Below are 14,034 nucleotides of genomic sequence, written 5' to 3'. Positions count from 1 at the left end.
TTAATCTGCACTGTGACTTATGCAGATTGAAAAATATATGAGAAATGTAAACACAGTATTCACTCTGCATTAGATAGCAGGAGATATGCTGAGCCTGAACAGATAACCTTCTGTGAACACTGGGAAGTTGTACTTTATGTGAGAGTTGTATGAGCCCTACTCTTTATGGTGCATATTCATCTAACACAGTACTCAAGTCTGAAGGAGTGAGTGAAGGAGGAGGGACAAGAGGAGGAAGGCTGCTGGATACATGCATAAATTTACCATAAATGGTAAAACTCTCATTGACTTCAACTAAGCCAAGAAGTCAGTCCTGATTTTTATAGGCGATAGAGCCAGAGTGATGTTGGAAATATAAGAATTTGGGCCAAACTGATCTGCATTAAAAAGGGGTACACTTACGAACACCCAAAACAGTGCTAAATCTCAATACAATGTTATATAACATGAAATTCATATTTTACTGTGTTTACTTCTATTTTCTTCAGTTTCTTTCTTCCCAGATACTTCAGCATTGTCTTCCCTTCTTCAGGTGTTTTCCCATCACAATTATTCCCTTGTTTCAAAACACTCTGGTCCATGTTCATTTATTTCCCTGATCATGCCTTTTCCATCCTTTGCTCTAGCCATCTCCTCAGCTAGTTATGACTCTTTCCTTTGCTCTACTTTGGGGTTCTTCGTTTTGCTTTGCTTCTCTTATTCCTCTCCTTTCCCTTCCGCTTTTTCACACAGCCTTCCTTCGATCTGTCATTTTCTTTTCCTTTGTGTGGTTTTCTCTTTTCTTTATTTAATTCATAACTACTTCCTTTTTACTTTTTGTACTTTTCCTACTTCTCTGCTTGCTTTCTCTCTGAAATTTTCTTATATATTCCATTTCTTCATGGGAAGAATTGGATTTGGAAGAAATGGTGGGAGTCTATATCATCATGTCACCATTCTCAAATTTGTTTCAAAAGTACAAAAGCAAACAAAGCATTCAGTAAATAAGGGCTTTTTTTAAATTATTTTTGCTTGCAGGAAATAGACCCTTCACCTGGGCTTTGATAGCAGCGTTCCAGCTTGCTTAGTATCAGGTAAAGACTGGCTCATCTGAATGGTCCACACCAGACGCCCTTCAGGCAGGAGAACACAGTCAACTCCTTCTTTGCTTGGCTCTTATCTTTTTCTGCTTCCTACTATTTTCCGCTACTACGTCCCTCAGAAACCTTCTCCTTCTGTGCCCATAACATCACTGTGTGACTAAAAGCAGTCTCCTGCCACCCATTCCAGCTAGGCCTCTATAGCTTTGTCCAGGAGAAAAACATATCGGATGTTATCCACCCCTCCAGGTTTAGGCTTGTAACTTAGGTGCTCTGAAAGCACCCAGGTCTCTCCTCTTCATGGGGAATTTAGCTCTTAAGTTCCTGTGCTGTGCTCTGAATCACAATTCAGTGAGATATTTAAAGCAGGTAGTATGAATAATTCCCTTTGGGCTCACCACCTCCCTGTTGCTCTGTAGCCAGCCCTGTGATTGCAGCGCCTTCTGCAATTGCTTACATCAAAACAAAGCAGATGGAAAGAAGGGAGAAGAGCTAAACCAAATACGGGAAACTGGCCTACTCTATATGATCGGCCACAGATCTGCTGGAGTCTGAAGACTGCTAGTGGCCCAGGCACTAGAGTTTGGGAACCTCACTGAGTTAGGTACCTGAGGTATGACACAACTAGAAGTGTGTACAATACACACAGCATATTAAACAGCTGATGTTACATGCTTTGGGGGAATATTTCCCCCCAAATAACTGTGGGAAATATTAATTATTTATGGAATATTTGCATAACTGCATAATGTGTCTAGATATAAATAACAGATTATTTGCATAACTGCATAATGCCACTAATCACAGGGAAAAAAAAAGAACAAAATATTTCTGGCATTTGATCACACTGTGTCATATATGCTCTGTGAATCTTCTTCAAGCTCTCCCAGAGAGAAGCCGCAGCACCACTACGTTCTATTCTCTGTACTCCTGTATCCCGTCAGGCAAATAACAGGTAAATCTTCAAACACTTTGCAAATGCTGTGTAAACAGTAGTCTAGTTGCAAGGACTTCTTGCAAAAGCTATAGACTGGATGGTGTTTTGCACAGTTAGTCTGTCCAAAATGGTTGGAGAAAAACAGACCATGTGCACAATGTGTCTAAGTTTCTAGAACCAAAATTTACACCCATGTCATCCCTCCTGAAAAATAACATCACCACTTGCCTCTTAAGCAACAATTTTCATCACACCAAGGAAAGTACCATTCTGCAGATAAGAAAACTAAGGCTCAGAAACGTGAAGTGACTTTTCCAAAGTCAGACAGCAAACCAGGGCTCAAACCGGCATCTCCTGGATCGCATGCTGCGGTGCTGGCCTGCCRACCAGGCTGCGGCTCCCCGCCTGACGCAGGACTCTGCCCGTCTGCTGAAAGTCGCGGTCGGTGGGTGACCGTCCAACGGGACTGGGCTGCTCCTGTGTCCCTACGTTCCTTCTCCTCACCACCAGCGAGCTCAAAGAAACATTGGGATGATCCTGCTCTAGCCCAAAGACATCATTAAACAGAAACAAGCCTGAAAATATGAGCTCAGTTTGTCAAGCTTTAATATTCCCTAATAAACACTGTTCTTTTCTCTGTTAAATACTATTTACCTCAGTGCTAAAGTTTCTAACATACACAACTAATTTCAGAGCCTGATTTCCCAGTACAAACTCAAGTAACAAATGTATAATTATTCTCATAAATAACTCAGCACCTTACAGTATGTTTCAAACAAGCTTCCCCACAAGGTACAAGTGCCCTATATTAAATTCTTTTAAAGTGTAAGTTGATTAAGGTAAAAATTAGTTGTTATTACCTTATGGACATTTTAGTTCTCACAGCATTTCAAAGCCAGTTCTATCAGSAGTGGATTTGTTGCCGCCCACTGGTACAATCATCAGGAAAATTAATAATCATGTGCAGTCTGACTATAAATCATTGTGGTACAGGCAATTAATTTCTGTAGAAATATGAAAGATCTATAAGTATTATTGTTGTGTAAACTACATGTTGTGAAAACTCAGATCCAGCACGGTCAAGTTGCAAATGCAACGCTCCTAATTTCTGAGGGTGATAATGCTGGGTCATCTAAGGCGGGAAGGCCAGCACTTCTGTATAAATAATGCTGGCAGCTACCAGCAGTTTCTGCTGCTCGTACTGCGCTTATGCTGCCTTTGGATCTCTTGAACAAGCACAGATGCTAACTTACAGGGAATGAGCCTGGACAAAAATGCTCACACCTAAGTTTTTGAACACATTTTCAACTGCTGCTTGACTAAAATAAGGCAGTTCACTGCATTTGTTTATATCCTGGACCTTATCATTACACAGGGCAGGTTTCTATATAGCATGTTTCCTTCTGGTTAAGGGCCTGGCGGTCCTGGTGAGAACAGAAGAAAGATGATGTGTACACATGCAGACTAYCATATGCCCCTTGTAAGCTAGATTTATATTTCTCTACCAACCCACGCTACTATCCTGCAAAGACATGAGTTTGCCAAAAGTTAGATAAACACAGGATCAAGGCCATAAAGTTCATTTTGTGCTGAAAATAAGAGAAAGTAAAGCAGTTACAAATTCAATATTTTTCTGGACTTACATATTAAGATAGTATGTCCTGTAGCACTATGAGAGATATTTTTATAGAAGGCTGAAAATCAAATTTAATTTGTTATAGTTAAGTCAAATGATTTCCAAATTCCCTGGATTTGGGTTTTCAATATTTAGGAAATCAATCAATCAAAATTCACATACCAGAGAATAAGAATAATACGTTGCCACCAACTTTTAGTCCATTAGACAAATTATTTTCTAGGGGTTAAATTCAGTCCCATTCACCACACCTGAAAACATTTGAACAACTTTTAATAATGCCTTGGATTGGAGGCTTTAGGCTGGATGAATGGTAAAGTATTTACCCATTTGTTGCTAGGTTTTCAAAAGCACAGAAGGAAAATGTGTAACAATGGAAGTAACCATGAAGTGAAGCATTTATAGAAATGAAAAGAATTAAAATAATTCACATAGTGATCATTCACATTGAAAAATATTAAAATATTAAAAGTAAAATGTTTTCTAGAAGTGTTTTAAAAGGATGGATGATTGGCTTTCTTTTTAGCCCCTTATAAAACTCTTCATTCTGCTTGATCCAGCTTTGAAACGCATATTTTGAGGTATAAGTATCCAAACCTCACAGTGAAGTTCATTATTGAGGAAGAACATATCCATAAATAAGGAAGCTCTCCCTTAGAAAATCGCTCAGGACATTTTTAATAGTTTCTAAGATGGAAACAGAATAGACAGCTCAAATAATTATCTGGTATATTAGGCCTCTGCTCATTCCGTAAAAGCCAAAAGAATTTAACAGGCCATACGAATTGTATTTGTCATTTACTAAATGTTCAAGTGAAGCTATGAACTAAACCAGGTATCACAGAGAAAGGTACCTAGATACTTTATTAGATGAAACAGCACACTACCAGAAAGCTACTGCCGGAAGTCAGAAAAGAAAGCCCAATTTCCTCATTAGGAAATAGTTGTAAATAATTCAAGGATGTGATGTTTTCCATTGATATACATAACACATTTACTGCATTTTAAATAGCTGAAGGAAACTCCAAAGGAATGTACCTGCTTCCAGAAAGACATACACAGTTTTTTATATTAATAAATGGGATTTTGGACTAAGCTGTTGTCCACAATGGTGTCACTTGTTTACTAAAGGTAACCATGTACTTGAGAGACTGAGCAAACCAGCTCTGCACTTTCGGTAAGCTTGGAAGTAAACATACCAAGAGGGTAGAAATCTATATGCTCGTCACTTTGTCTCTTCCTCATTCTTTCCAGACCCCCAAAGGACACCTGGATCTTGCAGGCAAACTTAGCCATATCCTAGGCTGCTTTTGAGTAATGATTCAAATGAGACACTAAACAATTTCTATCAACAAAATTTTGCAGTTTGTCAACTAACCTATAGGCTTGACTGGAGAATCGTTGACAGGCTGTAGGAAGGACAGGGGTTATTCACATGCCCGGATGAGCGGTCTGTGCCTATCCACGCTGCTGGCACTGGCGCCTCTGGATGCCCACTGCACTTTTGTGGTACAGATACAGAGGTCTGAAATGGTAGCATACCACCCACATATACCCCAAACCTGCTGTGTACCGCTGAAGTATAGCTAAATGTATTCKTTCATTTGGGTTTAAAATGATGTTTTCATTTTAAAGTTATGCATTGAGCTATAGCCACATCTGCATTATCATCTAGGTTTATACAGTCATTAGAGAGCTTTGATAAACATCTAGGCATATCGTATAGTTGAGTGTAATCTATCTAATCTATCTGTCTATCTCCTTGCAATTCTTCCCATATACGGGACATAAATCTTAGGCAGGGATTTGAGGATGTATTAGGATAGTATCAAAAGAGATGAAAATCACAGCTGTTCCAGCTAAAAGCCCTTCCTGATTTGTTAAACAAACATAAAATTTAGTTGAGAATTTCCCAGATTCACCTGGTTCAGCTGTACACAAAGAGTGGTTAAATTAAATGATCTTTCTCACAAAGGTCAAAAGTTAAGTGTTCCTGGTTACATGAGGCCTCATGCCTAATGGGATGATAATCCAATTCTATGGCATCAAGAAAGAATCCTTCTCCTAGTTATTAAATATGCATGTCTATCCCAAGCAAAATACATTGGAACAGTGAGAAGTGGAGCTAATGTACAACCCCAGAGTAGACTTGCAAAAATGTCAACTCGGAACAGAAGAGTAGAGAAGAAAAAACAAACTGAACCTCCCACAGACAATTCCAAAGGGTAAAAAGAAAATTAGAAAATGATTTGCAAAGTCAAACGCTCATAACAAAAACAGAAAGAGGACCACTCTCACACTGAAATTACATGACTTTTCCAAGGCAATGTTTATTCTAATTTTGATGTAACATTTTAGTAATCCTATTAACTACTGATAAAAGAAAGAACAGCAACTTTATATTGCAGGGTAGTAATTTCACAGTAGGTTTTATTTCCACAGACAATCACCCATGTTATTTGTAATGTTTTCCTATTTTTCTATGGATAAAATTGCAAGTCCCAGTTGCAAAGAAATAAAATGTCAGTGTGAAAATTAAAGTCCCTTTAACCAGGAACCTTGCAGATAACTAACCTTTTAATACTGCAAAATTGTTAACTGCCAGAATTTCATGGAGTTAGACTAGTAAAACTCACCAGAACTTTTAGCAATGCATGTCAGTGATCCTGCACTGTGTTACACTGCTTTCCATAGATAGCTTGGGAAATTTTGAACAGAGAAATGAAAGAGGCAGATGTCAGACCCTCTAATGAAGGTAATCCACTTTTCCACAAGTGTAAAAAGAGTTGGAGGCTGCCATCAATATATTGAAATATCCCAGTCTTCAGCTGTGGTGGAAAGGCTCAAGGATTGTACATAGCCTCCAGAGACATGGTAAGACAAGATCAAAAGTCCATAACAACCTAATGCAGAATCCTCTCGTATCTGTGCGTTGCGTGGTTAGGATGTAGGTAGCTACAGCTGTCATCAACCATCAACCTAGGCTTTAGACTCCATCAACTTTTACTCTGGCTTAAAGGCAATGGTGTCTCTGAGTGTTATAAAACAGACAGTGAGGAGGGGCCAAACAAATCCAAATCTTTTCACAATATTTATTTGGATGTTAGCTTGCCTGGAAGCTGCCACTACTCTTTCACATATTCTGAATAGACCATGGTCCCACACTTATCACCAGCCTTTACGCTCTATCCGATTATCCCTGTATTTAGCCAGTGTAACTTGCATTCGGCAAAGCATATATTCCAGAAAGGTATCCAGTCCTGATTTGGAGAAATCGAGGGATACAGAGCCTACTCCTTCCTGTGGTAGCTTCTTCCAGTGGTTAACCATTTTCATCATTAAAAATATGTGCCTTGTTTGTAATTTGACTGTCATGCTTCATCTGGGAAGCCACTGGTCCTTGTTATACCCTCCTCTACGAGTACACAGAGCTTAATACTTGGAAATGTTTTTCCAGGAGCATACTCTTACACTACAGTGTTATCTCTCAATCATCTTTCTGATACCCTGTTTTTTTGAAGCCCCACTCACTGTAAAACATTTTGTCCAGTCCTTAATTAACTTTCAGTGGTATTTTTGCACTTCATCTTCTTATTAAAATAAAAACACCAAAGCTGCACAGATTCCCAGCCTAGCCTCACAATCATGAGCCCAAAGGTAAAATCTCCCCCCTGTTACTCAGTACACCCCTGTTCACACAATCCAGGACTGCACTGGCCCCTTCTGCCACGTGGAGCTCAGGATGAGTGCCGAACTTTTCCAGAATCACGGTTTTCCAGAACACAGTTCCCATTTCTGTACACATGGCTGGCATTACTCATTCCTCRGTACGTAACTTTACATTTGGTGAGACTATAGCACACGTTATTCGATCAGAGTAGCCTACCAACACCAAGGCTCCAGGAACTTTTAAGCTACCCTTCCCTTGCTGGCTGCTGACTCTCACTACCGCGTTGTTCCCCGCGTAGCAATGACTCTGTGTTAAAGCTAACTGCTTTGTGTTGCTGGGGGAATTTTAGCCTGCATCATTCCCCTGACCATTGCACCAACACCCGTATCAGCAGTGGAGGAAAGAGCACAGGGCTGGGAACAAGCACTGCAGTAATGGCTTCAAATGGTTGTGGAAATAAAGAGCCAGCGATTCAATTCCTCCTGTCTGACAGCCTCAGCTTGCTAATTAGTCACCAAGATGCTGCAATGAAAGGAAATGCTGGGGGAAAGGGGAAGAGCTAGCTGAAGGAAGGGAGAGCTGTTGCAGGAATCAGTGAGGTGCTGGAGCAAGGTTAGACTTGCCTGCAAACAGTTTCCCACCGCACTGCACCAAGCTCGCTGCTGCCGGACCTGTGTCACTGCCTCCCACTCAGAGCTCAAGAGTAGCTGAGTGACTTGAGCTCGTGCTCTGCAGCACTGGAGAGAACCTGACCAAGGAAGGTTGGTTTTCTGATCAACTTCCCAGCCACCTCTCCCCATCTCCCCTGTCCCCCCCCAGTAGCCATTGCCCCCCACCCGGTGGCCCTCTCCTTGGCACAAGCCAACAGTAAGCTCAGTTCTCCTGGGCTCTGCGGAGGCAGGTCAGCAGCAGGACCACACCACCCAGTGCTGGTGCTGTTTTGGTAACCTCATTCCTGCAATGTACAAAGCTGGCCATCCCAGGCAGCCCGCGGGCCAGATGCTCCACTGGGAGACCCAGCCTCTGCTCCTCACAGACACTCATGGACTAGAAACCAGCACCTCAGGGAGCAGAGACCCATCAAATCTCCCCACACCAGTCAACTCTAGGTTACAACAAATAAAGAAACATCCAAAGATCCAATAAACCCTCCAATCTTTGTATGCAATGCAATCAAAAGAGCTAGAAAATCACCTTTGTTTTCTTTGCTGGCTGTCTTTCCCCAACGGACAGCACAAACTTCGTCTAATTTGGGTCAGTATCGAGTACTGCCAAAACAAATGAATTAAACGCAAGGCTGTAATGCAGCAAGCTGCATGACCCTTTTCACATGGAGGTACGGACACCTTTGTAACGCCAACGCCATATCCCACTTTGGAGGCTGAGCGGCAGGAATGACAGAGCACAGTCCTCTGATACGGCTGGGTGTGAAGGTGCATCGGGAGTAGAGTTCAGCTGCAGATTCAACAGCCCTCATAAGTTGCCATTTCAAGATTTCCTTCGTTACAGAAATTTCATGAGACTCATCAAATTTCCCACATGTTCACACATTACTCATCACTGTGGTATTTGAGCACCTTAGCCCAGCTGTTTCATGTGAAACCCGTTACCGTGGGCCAAAATCTCAGGAGATGTTGGATGTATATTAGTAGTTCCTGTTCAGTTTTGGGCCCAACACAGACTTCAAACTACCAAGACATTTCAAGGACTTTAGATATAGAGATTCTGCTCTGGACTGATCTTTTCTCTTTTACCAAAAAAACACTGTTTAGATYATTTCCACTGAAGTCACTCTGTGCATCTGTCTTCTTCATCAATCTATTCCCAGTGTGTTCTTTGTTGCACACTGTTTTAATTAGTGTTACACAGTCTTGTATATTCAGCAAAAAACCCAAATATGACAAATGTGATTAAATGTTTCAGTTTTGAGAACATCAGCTTAGGTAAGCTTTTACACAATAAGGCATTAATAATCTTTTGCATACGATATAAAACAATTTTCTGTGATTGATTATGTGTGTGCTGATCTTAACAGCGATAACAATGGATGAACACTTTACTCATTGTGTAGGCAGATACAGTTAGGGAGATGTACATAAAAAATTACCATAGAATTAGGAAGTAAATAAATGTTTAAGTCAAATATTTGTGCTTTTATCCTTGGAATCTAATGATGACAAAGTTTATCGGATATTTTACATTTTACTCGGCAGCAATCATGTGGTTATCATTGACAGATGAAAACAGAGAGGAACTGGGTTATGAATCCCAATAAATAAAGCATTTTACTAAATTTGTATGCATCAGTGTGTGTGCGTTTGTGCCTGCAAACTTTGTGTTATACTCAGAATAAAACAGTGGAGGATAACAAAAAAATCTCAAGCCCCCCAAATAAAGCAACTGAAGCTCTCAGTATTAAAACTTAATGTTATCATGATGTGTCTGGTGTGTATACACACCACTGCTCTCTACTGGGTTAAATCAGAAATGCTTATCTATGAGTCAAAATGCCTATACCACGACTAAGTGAAAATGATTTTCCCTTAGCTCACTTGATAAGAATTTGTTTACAGAGCAAGAAACAGATTTTAATCCTGATGCTTAGCACAAATTAAGGTGGCCATCTTGTGCAAGCTAGTGGCAACCATCACTATACAGCTAGAGCTGAAATTACATAAAGAATTAAAAAGACCTTTTTTTAAACAGCTCTTGCTCATTTAAATGGTATGAACTGCCCATTCAACCTGCATGTGTCTTTGTTTCATGTCTCTGGTCCCCATAGGCAGAGCCATCCCAAACACCAAGCAGTTCAGAGAAGCAGATAATTAACTACTGCCTACTGTACAAATTGCACATTTTCAATTAATGTTCTACCTCACAGGCAGGCCAGTTAGTTTTAATCAGTCTCATGACATCAACTATTGTGGTTACCATTCTCAGATACTAGGAGGCACCTTGACGGAGCTGCGCAGGCAGACAGCAGCATGCGGCCCCTTCAACCRATCCTCAGCGCTCAGCCCCTCTGCTGAGCTTAGCGCTCCCTACTAGGTGTTTGAAAAGAAAAAGGTTATAGGATGAGAGAATCACTGAAGGTCGCTCTTCTTGGGAGATGCTGCGTTTTAATAGCTTCAGGCCTATTCTGTACTCTTAAAGATGACATTAGAGATGAGATGGACTTAGTGAAACTTTAGGACCCTTTTGCCTTTGCATTTGGCTCCCAGAATGCCCCTAGCACCGCTGAGGATGGATGTAGTTTACAGCAACCTTGAGACTGCTCTAACTAACTTTGGCGGTGACCTAGAGACTGCAAAAATGGCTTTACTTCTTGGTTTCTTTGTGGCCTGTGCTGAACACAGCTTAGCTAGTGTAAGAGTCAGGGTTAATCTCTGTACTTATGTTTTTTAAAATAGCCTTAAAATTTCAACACTCTATTGAATTAAAAATATAAAGTGTTTGGGTTGGGGGGGGGGAGTGTGAGAGAGAGAGRAGGGAACAGAAAACTCAAGGAGTAGACCAAAAAAATACACTTCATTTTCACAAATAAGAGAATGACCTTTATAATGCAGTTGGAGCCTTGCTTCTTGTCAGTTATGGGTCAGTGCCCTATTACTGTATTGCCCACACACTATTATTGCAGCAATGCAATTGCACCCCTAGAGGGAGGTTGTGTCAACATTTCTATTACAAACCCCTCTTTCCAGAAGGTTAAAGCCTGCCTGTCAGCAAGGAAATAACTTTATTAAAAACAAACCTTGATAAAAATCCATTTGGCCATGTTTAAATGACTACAGCCTTGTCCCAACAGAAGAAGCATACTGGGTTCAAACGTTCTCGTGCAACTTCAGAAGGGTTTTGCTTCCAGAAATCCTTGCTCCCCTTTGGGGCACCGACAAGACTTGAGAAGGGGAGGGAAGGTACCTCAAGGACGCACAAGGCTTCCCGCAGCTCCTCGGGACATCAGTGCCACGGGCCCTTCCTGGGGAGGCTGAAGGCTGGAAAGGCTGCGGGAAGCGGAGATTTTCCCACAGCCCCAGCTCTGTGCTAAGTCCCAGGCCTCTGCAAGCTGGGGAGTGGAGTCAAAAGACAGGGGCAGTGTTTCGCCTTGCCACAGACATCACCAGATACCTCTTTTTAGGGAAGGTTAGCTTTGCTCCTGCTAGGGAAAGAGCTATGGGGAAGCAACAAGGATGGTGGCCTCTATCAGTGCAGCCCCCATTAGCACAAGATTAGTGCACTTATYCCTAATTCTGGGTGAGGGCTGGGGCTACAGATATACACATATATACACATACATATAAATATAAATATAAATATATATATTATATTATATATATAAATATATATAAAAGAATTACACTGAACCTGGATTTGGCTCCATTTGTTTAAAAAAACCCATAAACATACATTGAAGCCATACACCAAAAAAGCTTTTAGAGGACTCAAAGGGGTCTTTCTGTTGCAATAGGTACATTTACTTGGAATTTCAGTCCAAAAAAATCCATTTTATGTGTATATCTGATTGGTAGATATACATATCCAGGCAGSTTTTTAGAGAGTCTGTCTCTTGTGTGTAAATAAGAGATGTCATTTGTTAAGAACTAATAAAAAATCTTTAAATCAAGTAATTTATATTCGAACCTCCCCCTTTAAAATGAAAAAAAGAGCCCGTAACTGGCCAAGTCAGAGAAGCTATTTATTCTACAGTGCAAACTCTCTCACTTTATGGGAATTTTCTCCTTAAGATAGACAGTTAAAAAATAAATAAAATAAAATAAATGGTGATGTATTAAAAAGAAGAGGCTCCGTTCAAAAGGACTGAGCTTCAAACACACTTCCCACAATGTCTGCTTTGGTTTTGAGTAGTTTTGCTCACAAATAAAGGTCCTTTAGAACAGCACACTGCTTCAAAACAGGGCCAAAATAGTAAGTCCAAGACATGAGTGCAYGGCAAAGAGGTAAATGAGTTTTTTTCCTAATATAGAGTTGAACTGGAAACCRTGGCAGCCTCAAAGAACATTAGAGACCTGCAGGTCCCCGTGACATATTAACAAAGTAGAAAACCCCAAGATAAGACCCTGGAAGAAAGAACATAGCAGCATAAAGAGGGATCAGAGTACACTGCACAGCTTTGCAGTTTGCCCCCTGAAAAACAAGCAGTTTACAAATTAACCGCTGTGTTCGCTAAATCCCAGCTCGCTTGGCAGCAAGAATAGGAAAGGATATGCCAGATAATGCAGTCTGGTTCTGCTCCCTGGTTTACACATAAGCATTGCCTAAGCACAGGACTCATATCACGAGGAGGAAAAGGAAATGCAGGATGAGGAGCAGCAAAGCATCTCCTTGTGCTATGATGATCATGGTGATTACGGTCGTATTTCATGAATCCCCAAGACTGCTGTGTAAATGCAGCATCCTCTGATGACAGTGAGACCTGCAGGTGCCTAATGGCTATGGCACAGCGCTGAGGATTTTGCCTTCTTCCTTTTCTTCCCATCTCTTTTCTTCCCCTAGATGTCAAAATCCTGAAATCTAGGATTGGTGACTGTGATCTCCCTTGGAGATCTGGCCACTTTCAACACAAGCAAGAGCTTGTCAAGTACATAAATCCTTAAACAGTTTTAAAAATAATTGTTGAAGGAAGATCTGCAAACTGAGACCCCTTCTATAGCACAGTGTAGTTTAAGCAGAGGTTACAATTATGCAGTCCCTTCTAAAATCCCTCTTGTTGTAGACAGCCACATTGTGTCAGAATCCATGAGCAACCTTTAACATTTGGATCAAATATACAAACAAAATCTGAAGGAATGAAGGCTAATTCAGGAATGCAAGATCCATTAAACTACGCAAGTATGCATGAACTGTAAAAAGCGGATCCCATACATATCAGCTATAGCCCTTAGCTGTTAGCAGGTGTGAATCAGTCAGTTGTACAATTCATTTGTCTACCTAATTGCACTGAAGATAGGCTTTTACTTTGCCTATAACATCACTAATGAGTAGGTTTTCAGTTCGATCTAACTAATTAATTCTTGTTAACTTCCTTTGCATTGCTGTTCTTTTAATTTAACCAGAGACAGCTGGAACTGCTACTAGCAGTTGCTACTAGTGTTTAGTCTCAACTAGATTACTCCTATTCATTAGGGGCTGTAATTGTTGGTCAAACCCTCCCAAATGGTCATTACAACCTCTGGCTTGCATATTGAATAACAGCAATTTCCTGACTCCAACAGACTCTCATGTGAGGGAGGAGAAAATGCTAATAAAGAAAGAATAAATGATTCTCTGCTTCATTCAGTGCTGTGTAGATTTCCTTTACAGCAGAAATTGTACTGAGGTGGTAAAACGGGTTTCTTGCAGGCCCCCTACCTCCACCCTGAGTGAAAACAATAAGAACCAAGTCAAGCATTCCCTGCTACTGTGATTACAGCATCCGTAAAAGTGATTATATGGCTGCTGTAATCAACTTCAATGAAAGCTGCCTGTTAGAGCTTCAATAATTACTCATTTCTGTTAACAGCTTGCTTTCAGTTTAGTACTTTGAGGCCTAGGAAAAAAAAAACGGCATTTTAATAGAAGATCCTGTGAACACAGTATTTTGGGGGGTAAGAGCTTGTGTGTGGGCAAATAAAAAAAAAAATGCACATGCAACTTTTTTGTCCTGTTCTCAATAGCAGCCCCTTTTCATTTAAGCTCAGAATCCATTTAACCAGCA

Source organism: Apteryx rowi, unplaced genomic scaffold, assembly GCF_003343035.1.
Source record: "Apteryx rowi isolate R43461 unplaced genomic scaffold, aptRow1 scaffold_14, whole genome shotgun sequence".
NCBI lineage: Eukaryota > Metazoa > Chordata > Aves > Apterygiformes > Apterygidae > Apteryx > Apteryx rowi.
The sequence above is the reverse complement of the archived record's forward strand: the minus strand, read 5'-3'. Positions refer to the sequence as shown.